Source organism: Myotis lucifugus, unplaced genomic scaffold (assembly GCF_000147115.1).
Source record: "Myotis lucifugus unplaced genomic scaffold, Myoluc2.0 scaffold_141, whole genome shotgun sequence".
Lineage (NCBI taxonomy): Eukaryota > Metazoa > Chordata > Mammalia > Chiroptera > Vespertilionidae > Myotis > Myotis lucifugus.
Window position 1 is genome coordinate 3,308,073 of NW_005871189.1, and position 12,359 is coordinate 3,320,431.

At 34.4% G+C, this 12,359-nt stretch overlaps 1 pseudogene; it reads right to left on the reverse strand.

The window, feature by feature from the left end:
- Window positions 1-11,876: 11,876 nt before the first annotated feature.
- LOC111827205 lies at window positions 11,877-11,991 on the reverse strand (annotated as a pseudogene).
- Between the last annotated feature and the right edge of the window lie 368 nt (window positions 11,992-12,359).

The following is a 12,359-nucleotide window of genomic DNA, read 5'->3' on the forward strand; positions in this document are numbered from 1 at the left end:
TAAGTTCTGCCCATGACAGCTTCCTGCTCAGTCACTCCTCATATTTTGCTTTATTCTTCACTGCTATGGACATCCACTAGGAGAAGAGTGATTTCAGAAACAAGAAGGCTATTAACACAGATCAGGTCAGTGCTGGGGAGCGCAGGGAGTAGGGAGTAGGGAGGCGCCCCAGTAAATTACCTGTGTTCCCTGCCGCCATCCTGGACTGATGAGTAAATCCCTTACTCTTCTTTGCTCTGACAAAACAAAAAGGCCTTCAGGTGCTTTACTTCCAGGCTTCCTTCTCTCAGCAGCATCCCACTGCTCCAAAAGCCCCTCTGCCTAGGCTCTTCTCTTCCACCCCAAAGTCTCAAAGTCTGAAGCCCTAAATGTGCAGGGACCTTAACTAGGTCTAGGAATGAAAGTGGCCATTCTGATCTTCTCCCCCTTTCCCACAAGATTTTCCTTCTCAATTCCCAAATCAGGTGCCTGCACAATTCACATTCTTATTTCTAAATTTTAATGGTTCCTTTCTTTTATTAAGAATGATAAAGTGAGCAGAAATCATCTTACCTTTAAAAGAGCATCATGATGTCCAAACATACTTACATCTAGTTTCAGCGGTTATCAAACTATTGTCTCAGAAGAGCAAAAATTAATGCTGCCTGTACTGATTAAGGCATACCAGTACTGATTTCAGCAATTCCTATGGAACCTTGGAGTATTCATTTAAGTTTTTATTACAGTCCATGCATTTATCACTTTGTATATATGCTACTAGCAAAGCAAGGGAATAATGAAAATAGAAATATACTTCCTATTTATAATTTTAGAAATGGTGAGAGTAAGATTTTCAGTCAAGAACAAGGTCATCATATAAGAATATATACTTTTATATACTTTTAATAACTAGGAATTTAGAAATATAGAATTGGATTACATATTTCTAGTTGGTGAAATGAGCAATATTCAGCAAAATATGTTTATTCTATGTGTATAAGTGTGCATATGTTCATGTGTATTGGGAAAGAATGTATGACAGTCTCACCTTTCCCTTACATATGTTGTATTGAGTTATTTTCACAGTTGGAATTTCTTAGCATTACCTTTGAATGCATCATCAAGATGGCACATACAGCCACAATCACTTTCTGAAGAGCAAGGCAGGACTTAGAAGGTGAAAAGTTAATAGAATGGAAAATTCAAGATTACAGCTCATTGATATGAGTAGTTTTATGACATAGGTAGCTGTTTAATAGAATTTTGTTCTCTGATTTTACATATAGAAGTCTATTTTTATTTAATTTTATTTTGTTTCATCATTTTTATTTCAGAGAGGAAGAGAGAGGGAGAGAGAGATAGGAACATCAATGATGAGAAAGAATCAATGATTGGCTGCCTCCTGCACACCCCCCACTGGGGATCAAGCCTGCAACCCTGGGCATGTGCCCAGACTGGGCATGGAACCTTGACCTCCTGGTTCATAGGTTGAAGCTCAACCGCTGAGCCAGGACAGCCAGGCAGGAGAAGTCTATCTTTAGAAAAGCGCCTAACATGCACTTCAGTAAAAAATTCAGAGTCAATCCACCAGAGTCAATTTATCTGCTAGATTAGAGCAGATCTTTCCTTTTCAAGAGTGCTTTAAGATTAATAGGTCTCTTTCTTTTGTAAATTTATTTTTAAGTGTATTTTTATTATTTTGCCAGTTTTATTGAGAAATAATTGACATACATCACTGTATATGTTTAAGGTGTACAGAGTGATGGTTTGATTTATATATATTGTGAAATGATTACCACAGTAGGTTTAGTCTTTATTTATCAAATGAATATACAGTTTGACAAATTAAGAGGGTTATGATAGGGACACCTGAAATTCTTGAAAAACTTCACTACAGGTTGTTAGTTGATTGATTGGTAGACTAGTGGTTAGATTAGTAGTTAGTTCATTGATTAGTTGATTAGTACTGTGTTCAGCTATCATTGGTAAGTTTCAATTTACAGTGCCTTTCTTATGTTTTGACAAGAAAGCTTGTTTTAACAGTACCATGTACAAAATAAAACACATTAATGAAAACAAAAACTCTAGGGGCTTTAATTAAATTCAGGCTCGATATGGGTCAGGTAGGTATTTTGGCTGTTCCTCCCCCCTCTCCCAATGAAATGTGATGATATGAGGCTTTACCTGTAGACTTATGAATAGACTTCTATTGCCAGTTCATGTCTCTACTTACTGCTATAGGTAGAACCTTTAGTCCTATGTTGAAAAGAAATAGTGAGAATGGGCACCCTTGTTTTGCCCCTGTTTCTATGCAGAAAGCAGTCAGTTTTTCACTATTATCCATGATATTAGCAGGAAGCTTTCCATAGATCTCCTTTTTTCAATTTGAAAAAGTTCTATTCCTCATTTGCTGAGAGTTTTTATCATCATGCTTGTTGAATTTTGTCCAATGATTTCTTTCTTCATCTATTAAAGTAAGCAATTTTTAATTTTAATGTCACAACTTGGTGTATCATGAATTTTCACATGTAAAAAGAACTGCATTCTGGAGAGAAATTCTAATTGATGAGGTACTGCTTTAAAAAATGTATTTCTGGATTTAATTAGCTAATATCGTGTGAAGAATGATTGTGACTATTTTCATTATAAATAGTAGTCCGGAGTTTTCTTTAGTGTTTTGGTCTGGTTTTGATATCAGAGTAATGCTATCCTTAGAAAAATGAACTGGAAAGTGTTTTCTACTATTGAGAGCTTTGATAAGTTTGTGTAGAACTGGGGTTATGTCTTACATAAATGTTTGCTCATTTTCTGAAGTCAGACCAGATATCCACCCATTAACTGGCTTTATGACCCTATAATCATAAACAATCTAGACAAGCACATTTTCTCCAATTTATTTTTAGTTTCCAGTTTGTTTTTGGTGTTAAAACATCACTTAGATAATTAAATCATTCAGTTGAATATTATCTACATAGGTATTTGTTTCAATTATGCACTTTGCTTCTTGATGGTTACTCTCGAATTGTTCTTTTTGATATAACATTTTATAAATGTTAATGGTTAATTTTACATGGTTAAAATGGTTATTTTACATTATAAATACTGTTTGCACATTTTTTTCTAATCTATCATATACCCAGTTTGACCTATTGCTATTAAGTTGTTGAAATATTTTAACAGTTACCATTTTGTACAGTTTTGTCTTTGTTATTATAAGAGTATAACCAGAATGTTTAAGTGATTGAATGAGAACTAAAATACCAATGTGCTGCTATTAGGTAAGTACCATGGAATAGATATTTTTAGGAATTTAATGCTTGAGTATAAATTTATGTAATTTTAGCTCTATGAAAAAAGTGAATTAGTTTTTTGAAAAGCGCTGAGCACATTGATTTGAAAATTTGTGCCTTATCCACCAGCAGCTGCAGTAAAACATTTCATTGCATAAAAGTCAAGAAAAACATTACCTGAAACTATGTTTAAATGAGGTAATTTTTCAAACTATAGCCAGGCCATAAAAATCTAGGGGTCACATTTACAGTAGGACTCTAGATCAGGATTTAGTTCAACTAAAGACCCTAGTTCTATCTGGGCTTCTTCCTCAAACTCACCATGATTAATATAAACCTACTTTATTTTTAATTTTAATATTTTAAGGTTGATTACTTGTAGGGCATTCTGAGCTAGTATGGCAGCAGAAATATCAATATTTCATGGAATATTATGTAAAGACTAGAGGCCCGATGCACGGAATTCGTGCAAGGGGCTTGGCCCCCATTGCAGTGGCAGCGCCTCTGCCTCAGTTGCCACGGCTTTGTCCAGAAAGTTGTCTGGAAGGACTTTCAGTCTAATTAGCATATTATGCTTTTATTATGTAAAGATAATTCTACTACATCTGAATTTGATTTTCCTAGGTACTTGAAAATCACATACGGATGTCTATATTTTTAAGGCTCATAAAATTGCTAGAGGGGGCCATAACTTGGCTCTATGAAGTTCACTCTACCCCCAGAAGAAACCTTGAAGAGCAACATGATTCGAACTTACACTGTATGTGGTAGAGAAAATTAATGCAGCAAGAGACAATTTTCACTTTTAGCTCAAATTTACCTTCACAGTAGCAAAGAGTACAATGCACGAATAGAAATTGGATATTCATGATGACTGAAAATAGCCTCTCCAAAGATAACTATCAGCCTAAGAAGAAATTAAAAATGTAAAGAGTGTTTACTTTCAAATTTGAGTATAATATTTGGAAATCTTTACTAAGATGGAGGAATAAAACTTCTCACATCCAATCTTCTTGCTTGTATTTCACTAATTCCTTATTGGATTTTTTTTTCTGCCTCTGGGACCTGAATGAGATACTTACAGGATAGCATTTCTGGCCCTTGTATAGTCTAATAAATAGTAAAGATGAACAATGAGGTAATTTTCTTTTACATGATGGTCAGGATTTGTGATTGTTGGAGTAAGATACTGCAGGTATGGGTCAATCTCTCTGCTATCCTAGGAAGTTCCTTTGATACTGTCAAAAGCTTGCCAGATTTCCTTTTTATTTTATTCTAAGGTTCAGAAATATGTAGTCATTCAGTCTTTTCTTTAAACTAAATATAATTTAAGGATATATTTTCTAAAACATCTCTTTTAAAATTTGTGCAAAAACCCTTCGAAGGGACTTGTTCTGCACAAATAATATGCATTTGCTCTGACTTTCAAGGCCTCTGTGCTCTGTCATATCCATCTCTCCAGTCTTATTTTTAATTACTTTCTGCCCTGTATCCTAAGTTCCAGCAAAGGTGAATCATTGCCCTGCACTGCTTCCTCTTTATGCCTCTGCCTAAGCCATTCTTTTCTTTAAACTCCTCTCTCTTCTTCTGCTCAAACTCCTTCACTGAGTCCATTCTTATACCTTCAAGCATGAGGCAAAGGGAGATAACATCTCCCATATTTCTTTGGACACATTTTTGTGCCATTATAATCCTGATTTCGTTCTAACAGAAACTGTTTTTCTATCTACCACAGTGTGTAATACATAATATGAACTCAATGAATCTATTAAGTGAATGCTAAATAAATGGGTAATTAAAATAGCACAAAGGAAAAAAAAATAACCTTAGGACAACTTGGGCAGAAAAATCTTACAGTTTCTCAGTTGCTTTTCAAACTAGTATTAAAATTTTCCTCAATGCAACCCATGATGCCATAACACCTAGATTATAAGTGGTTGTGGCTCATTTATGAAAGGTAATTTTCTTGGGCTGTTCAGACTGTTATAGCAAAATACCACAGACTGGATAACTTATAAACAACATATATTTATTTTTCATGGGTTTAGAGGTTGAAAGTCTGGGATCATGGTGCCAGCATGATTGAATTCTGGTGACAACTTCTTGCTGTTTCATAGCATGTCTCCTTCTTGTGTCCTCATGTGGTGGAAAGAGCTGGGGAGCTTTGTGAGGGCTCTCATTTAAGGCACTGAATCCACTCATGAGGGCTCCACCCTCATGAGCTAATCACTTCTCAAAGGCCCCACCTCCTAATAACCATAATCTTTGAGTGTTAAGATTTCAACTTTTAGATTATAATAGGAATGAACTTTTAACTATTAAAGCAATGAGAAAGTTCTAAAGAAAAAAGTATACTTACAGGTATGAAAATTTCAAAAATTATGTGAAAAGATCTTAAAGAAAGCAGAGACTGATAAAATTAGTACTAAATATGATACTAAGGTAATATGTTTAAAATAAAAAGCATTTACACAGGTGATTTCGGAGACACCGTTTCCTCCTGAAACTATCGCTGTGGCCATGGATGGGGATGTCCGCTGATGGGCACACCTCTTTGGAGCTTGAAGATCTATCTGATGTCCTCAAAAACACATGGATTCAAAAATAAAGTCAGAGGATTTTAGGAAGCAGAAATGAATTCTGAGAATAAAATCAATAATTTCTCATCACAGTGGGATTGTGATTGATTTTTATTATCTTTCCTGTTCTTTTCCAGGTTATCAGATTTTCTGTAATAACCAGGAATTTATCATTTTTATTATCATAAAAAGAATTCTGTGGGTCTGCAGTGTTTTTAAGAAATAAAATAAATTCTACTGCATGGGAACTGGCAAGGAGAGTCCCTGCAGGGAGGGGAAAGTTATTTCTTAGCTATGATAGAGCCCCAAACAACTGACCTCAAAGGTGCCCAAGTGAGGGCCCATTGAGCTGAGGATCTCAGGGTCCCCAACACCTGTTCTCAAGAGTCAGCATTTTTCCTGCTGCTCTCACTAAGCAGTTCTCAGGAAAAGTGTATTTTTTAGAGAGATCGTTTAGTTCAGAAGATGTGGGTGAGTCATAAACTAAAATATATGGATTGATGCTACTTTTGTTCGAAAGAAATGACATGTATATAGATGTGGAAAATCCTTACATCATTTGGAAAAGATTTTATCTTGCAAAGAACATGCAAAGTTTCCTTTGTCATCAGGCAGGTGTGTGTATGTATGTGTGTGTCAGGCAGATGTGTGTGGACACGTGCACAAGCCACTTCAAACCCTGGGGCTTTAGTTTCTTCATTCACACAAATAATAGTTGTGTTAGATGATCTTTCAGGGGGTTCCTCTTCAACTCTCAAATTTCTAAAATTCTAAATCATGTGTATCAAGTCTCTTTCTTCTGTTAGCTTCTCCTGTGATGAATAGTGAATAGATACAGGAGAAGAAATAATTTTGGCCAGACTATTGATATTTTCTAAGATAGTACAATCTATGTCGAAATCATCTTTCATTGACCTTGTCACTGAGTCAGTAGTAAACATTATTCAGAGAGTTTTTAATTTTCAGGTTTCAAGTCTTTAAGCCCGCAAGCCTCTGAGTAAAATAAGCAAGTTTTAGAGGGAAAACAATAGATACCTTTCCAAGACAAAACACAGGCAACTTCTTAAATATTGTGCTCTCTGGTCTTCACTTTGTTTCAGGCCAACCAGAAGATGCTGTCACCATTGTCATTCCAGTGCTTATTACTGCAATTCTGGACCTCAGGGTAGCTTATCTCTGTGGGACAGGATTTTATAAGAATATTTGCTCAAACCTTAGTGTTTGAGTAGCAGTGATATACTTTTACATTTTTTTCATTTGTTAATGTATGTATAGGTATACCTACTAGAGTGTTATATGGCAATATAATTAATTTTTAAAATCACCCTGATGCACTAGGAATTATAATTAAATACCATTATCTTAAAGCACCTTTATAGGTTCTTAATGATATTTAAAGAAATGCAGTATAAGTTTAAGAAAAAGGCTCTAACTCCAGAATGTTCTTGAAAAAGAAATCTGATTCCCTTTAACCAATGATGCTTGAAAAAGAAATAAAGGATGCTCAGCTTTTAAATTTTCTTTATTTAAGGAAGAATTACTCAAACTTATTTTTTAATTAATATCTTGACAATATTTGCCATAGACTCTTCCTATGATTACTATTTTCAAAAACTTTTTAAAATTTAAATTAATAATAAACTTTTTATTTTTATGAATAAAAACTACTTATTTGCAACATATATAAAGTGAGCATAAACATATATGTATAACCAAAAATGTTATACATGTATTACCAAATATATACATGTGTAACCAAAGCATACTATTGACTTATAAAATTTTTAAAAATCAGTAAAACATAGCACTAATGCATATAATTAATTTCTGAGCTGTAAATTAGTTCTTCAATAAAAGCACTGCAGAAAAATAGGATTTGCTAATCACTAATAATTATGCAGTACATTGTCACTTTATTTGAGATAAAAATGGGGTTTAAAGTTAATTATGCACAGCTATTTTTAAAATTTTAATATCAACCAGCATATTTATGCATTAGAAAAACATAAAGGATATATGCCCATTTTTCCAATACTAAAAATTAATTCTTAATCAATCAAAATGATGTAAGTGGTTTTTATTCAACAAACTTTTATTTGAAGAAGCCATCTGGAAGGCTATTCTGGATCTGTTTTGCAGAACATGTGGTTATTAATAACTCCTCGTTTTATGAGCATCAATTCATAATGTTTAGGAATATTTGCAGACTTTTTTCCTGATAAATTAATAACTATGTAATTCAAACAATCATGTTTGTTGATTGGAAGACTGAATGAATGGACAGGATTTACAATAAGAGTTCTGTCACTTTTTATTTTTCTGAGCCAGGCACTACTCTCACAGCCTTGTAGGTTAGTATTCTTATTCATACCACATTATTAAATCCCAGTGAGGTGAAGTGATAACATGTAGGCCCACATAGCTGTGAGTCTCAGCCAAGACCAGAATATGATTCTAATAACTCCTGAGCCTCTCATGTTCAACTCAGCTATGTCTGGGGAAGCTGAAGTGGACACAAGAATGTCAGCCTTGCCTTCATCTTCTTAAAACACTTGGTCTTGGCTTCCAGGCATGGGCTGACCTTACTTAGATTGCTGCTACTTCTCTTTTCTCTGGTCATTCTATCTCGGCTGGCCCAGTCCTTCTCTGCAAACTCTAAGGCAGGGCTGTGGGCAAGAAACTGTAACAGTTTATTAATATGTCTGTGTGTGCAAATGCACACTGAATGAGACAAAATTAAGACAAGAGAAATTCAGCAGTATCTGGACCTTCTTCCTGTACCACTGCCCCCTCCCTTCTATTATATCCATTGTTTCCCTTGCTGCCTTTACAACTAGCTTGGTCCTACCTTTCCAGCTGGGGCTCCCTTCTTCCCAATCTCCTAGAATATCACCTGTGGTAAGGTCCCTGGTTTGCTACCATTGGCATTTAAACCATACTTCAGCAAATAGCCATCATTTAAACACTTTAATGTCTACTAAACTTTTGGAAATTAAAAAAAGGCTTATAAATTTGTGGATTGACAATATTTAACCTCTCTTCATTCTTTCCAGTATGTAATTTTGAGAATTTTCTTTTTAAAGACAGGAGTCTTATTTCATAAAGGAACTGGAGAAAGGATGACATTCCATATATTTCATGACTTTTTAACAGCTACAGTTGTAAAATAAATTAGTAGATGAAGGAAAAGATTGAAGGTTGAGATTCATGGTCAGCATGAGGAATGGGGCTATGCCAAGCTTTACCTATCTCTGCTGACCCAGATCTTTGCTATTAGAAACAATAGAAGGGTGCTCTATGAGCCTGAAGGGCCAGGGTCTGATCATTTCAGCAGTTCTTTATGAAGTGAGCTAAGAATCAGTGAAATATTGGGGCAAAAACAAGCAGTTGATATACATCATGACAGAGAATCCATAAGCACCCTTTTCGCTCATTTATTTCATCTCCATGAGCATACACACCTTGTCTATTTTCTTTATAGCTCTGATCCAGGTTTGAAAACGTGTTATTTATATATTTGTTTATTTGATAATTATTTGTCTTGCTATTACTATTTGTCATCAAGACAGGCAAACGCCTTGTCTTCATAATGCCTGAAATTTGGTAGACCTTAATTAAATATTTGCTGAATCCCAAATCAGAGGAATTTATAATTGGTTTTGAGAAATCAAGACACATGAAAGCTTCAGTGTTAGCTCAAGAGCAACATTGAGTAATATTACAAAGCATTATCTAATTAAATTATATATTAAATAAATGGTAAGAAGTTCTATAAGAATTAAAAAGGTAGAAAATATTTGTAAGAGGAAAATAAATATAGGCATTAGAGGGAAATAAAGAATGCCAAGTTTTATAGGATGGAAATTAAAGGTATCAAAATATGAATTTAATAAACAGTTTATCCTGATACATAACTTAGAGATGAAAGGGTGGCAAAGTTAGGATTAAGATATATTTTATAGAGCTTTAAATATTAAGTTGAGGAATTTGGAATTTTTATGAAGTGAGCTAAGAATCAGTGAAATATTGGGGCAAAAACAAGCAGTTGACATTATATTAAAGAAGTATAATTTAATGAAGCAGTGAATTTTCATTGAAAAAGGAATAGATGATATAGGAGGAATGGTTAGGAAACTGTCCACATCAGAGTTGATGAGAAACACAGTGGCAGTGACCTTGGAAAGGGAAAAGAAGGAATGTGTGTAGAAGATATTTCAAGGAGAAATGGAAGGATTGTTGATTGTCTGTGAATTGAATAAAGATTAGAATGAGTGGAAGACTACCGAGAGGTTATTGTTGCCATTGAGAAAAAAAGACAAAATTAAATCGGGGTCAAACACACACACACACACACACACACACACACACGGTCTTCCATAAAAAGAGTATTATCAATCACAGATGACATGGTGTGCACTTAAACATCTAAAATAATCTACAAACACACAATTAGAATTAAAATAAGTGTGCTAAATGTTGCATCTACAAACATCAAGTACCTAGAGAAAATTTAATTAAAGCTATGCAAAACTTAGACACAGAAAACTACAAAACCTTACAAAAAGAGATTAAATAAATGAAGTGATATTGTACTGGTGTAGATTGTTATATTATAAAGAGGAAAGTTCTCTCCAAAATGTAGTATAGATTTAACACTTTCTCAATTAATTTCTGAAAATTGATAAGCTAATTTTAAAGTTCATCTGGAAAAGCAGAGAGCCAGACTAGATAAAGTAGACTTACTCCATAAGTAAAATAATGTGGGTATTCACATAAAACTAACTAATAGAATGAAATATAAAGTCCAAACTTAAACCACACACACACACACACACACACACACAAACACACACACGTTTTGCTAAATTTGATATGTAACTATATGTTGCTTATTTGCATGTGTTATAGGACTCTAAATTTATAAAGGAAATTTCTGTACCTCATAATATTGATGTGTTATACACATAGTATATAATCAATAAAAACTTAATGTTATGCTAAAGAAAGTTGTTTCATTCTGTTATGCAACAAATGTCAACTTTCACTCTTCTAGATGATTGCAATAGGTTGATTGCATTAACAGCTTCCATGGTTTGCACCTTCTGTATCATAGCCTTTGATATTCCCCTGGCACCCTGACTTTGGGCTTGGCCAGTGATTGGGCTAATCAAACACCTGCAAAGTTAACATTAGTAGAGGCTTTTTAAAATGCTTGCAAATTTTGGTTCCATTTTACAGAGCTCTGTCACTGCCATGAGAAACACCTCTGCTAACCTGCTGTAGGGATTTGAGAGACACAGAGAAAGAAGCCAAGTCATTCTAGCTCAGGCCAGCCCAGAGCAGCTGGCCAGCCCACCAGCCAGCTGGCCAGAGGCACAGGAACATACCTGGCATAGATCAGCCAGACCCAGAGACACATAGTCCTGTGAGAAATAATAAATGACTTGTTTAAAGCTACTAAATGCTACGGTGATTTATTAACCAACAATAACTAACATATAATGGTGATAAAGCACTTAAGAAAACACACAGAAACCCTGCCTTCATGGTAATTATTTTCAAGTTATCAATATACATGATGCCAGAAGGTGATAAATGCTATAGAAAATATAAGAAAAAAGAGATTTGCTTCAACAGCATTAAATAATGTGTACCCAATAAATATTTCCTATTTAAACAACAAAGAAAATTAAGTTTTCACAATTGCCTTTTTTAAGAAGAAACTTTTCTTTAGTATAGTTTTAGATTTACAGAAAAAATTAGAAACATAGTATAGAGTTCTCATATACCCCACACCAATTTTTTCTATATTAACATCTTACAGTAGTATGGTACCTGTTACAATAAAGGAACCACTGTTGATAAATGATGAAGCCTATACTTTATTCAGATTTCCTTAGTTTTTACCTAATGTCCTTTATTCTAGAATTTTATCCTGGATATCATATTACATTTAGTATTCATGTCTTCTTGTGATATTCTTTGCTCTGACAGTTTCTCAGATTTTTATTTTTTTTAATTTTCTTTTAAAAATTTTTATAAGGAACACTTCATGAATTTGCCTGTTTCAACCTTTTGCACGGGCCATGCTAATCTTCTCTGTATCATTCAAATTTCACTATATGTGGTGCTGAAGCCAGCACAGATTTTCCTTGTTTTTTTATGACCTTGACAATTTTGAGGAGTTACGGCCAGGTATTTTGTACAGTGTCACTCAGTTTAGATTTGTCTAGTGTTTTTGTCATGATTTTATTGGTATTATATGTTCTTTTAAAAATATTTTTATTTATTTCAGAGAGGAAGGGCAAGAGAGAGAGAGAAATAGAGACATCGAAGAGAATCATTGATTGGCTGTCTCCTGCACACCCCACTTTTGGCTGTCTCCTGCACACCCCACTTTGGGGATCTAGCCTGTGAGCATATACCCTGACCAGGAATCATACATGACCTCCTGGTCCATAGTTCAATGCTCAACCATTGAGCCATGCCAGCTGGGCAGGTTATATGGGAA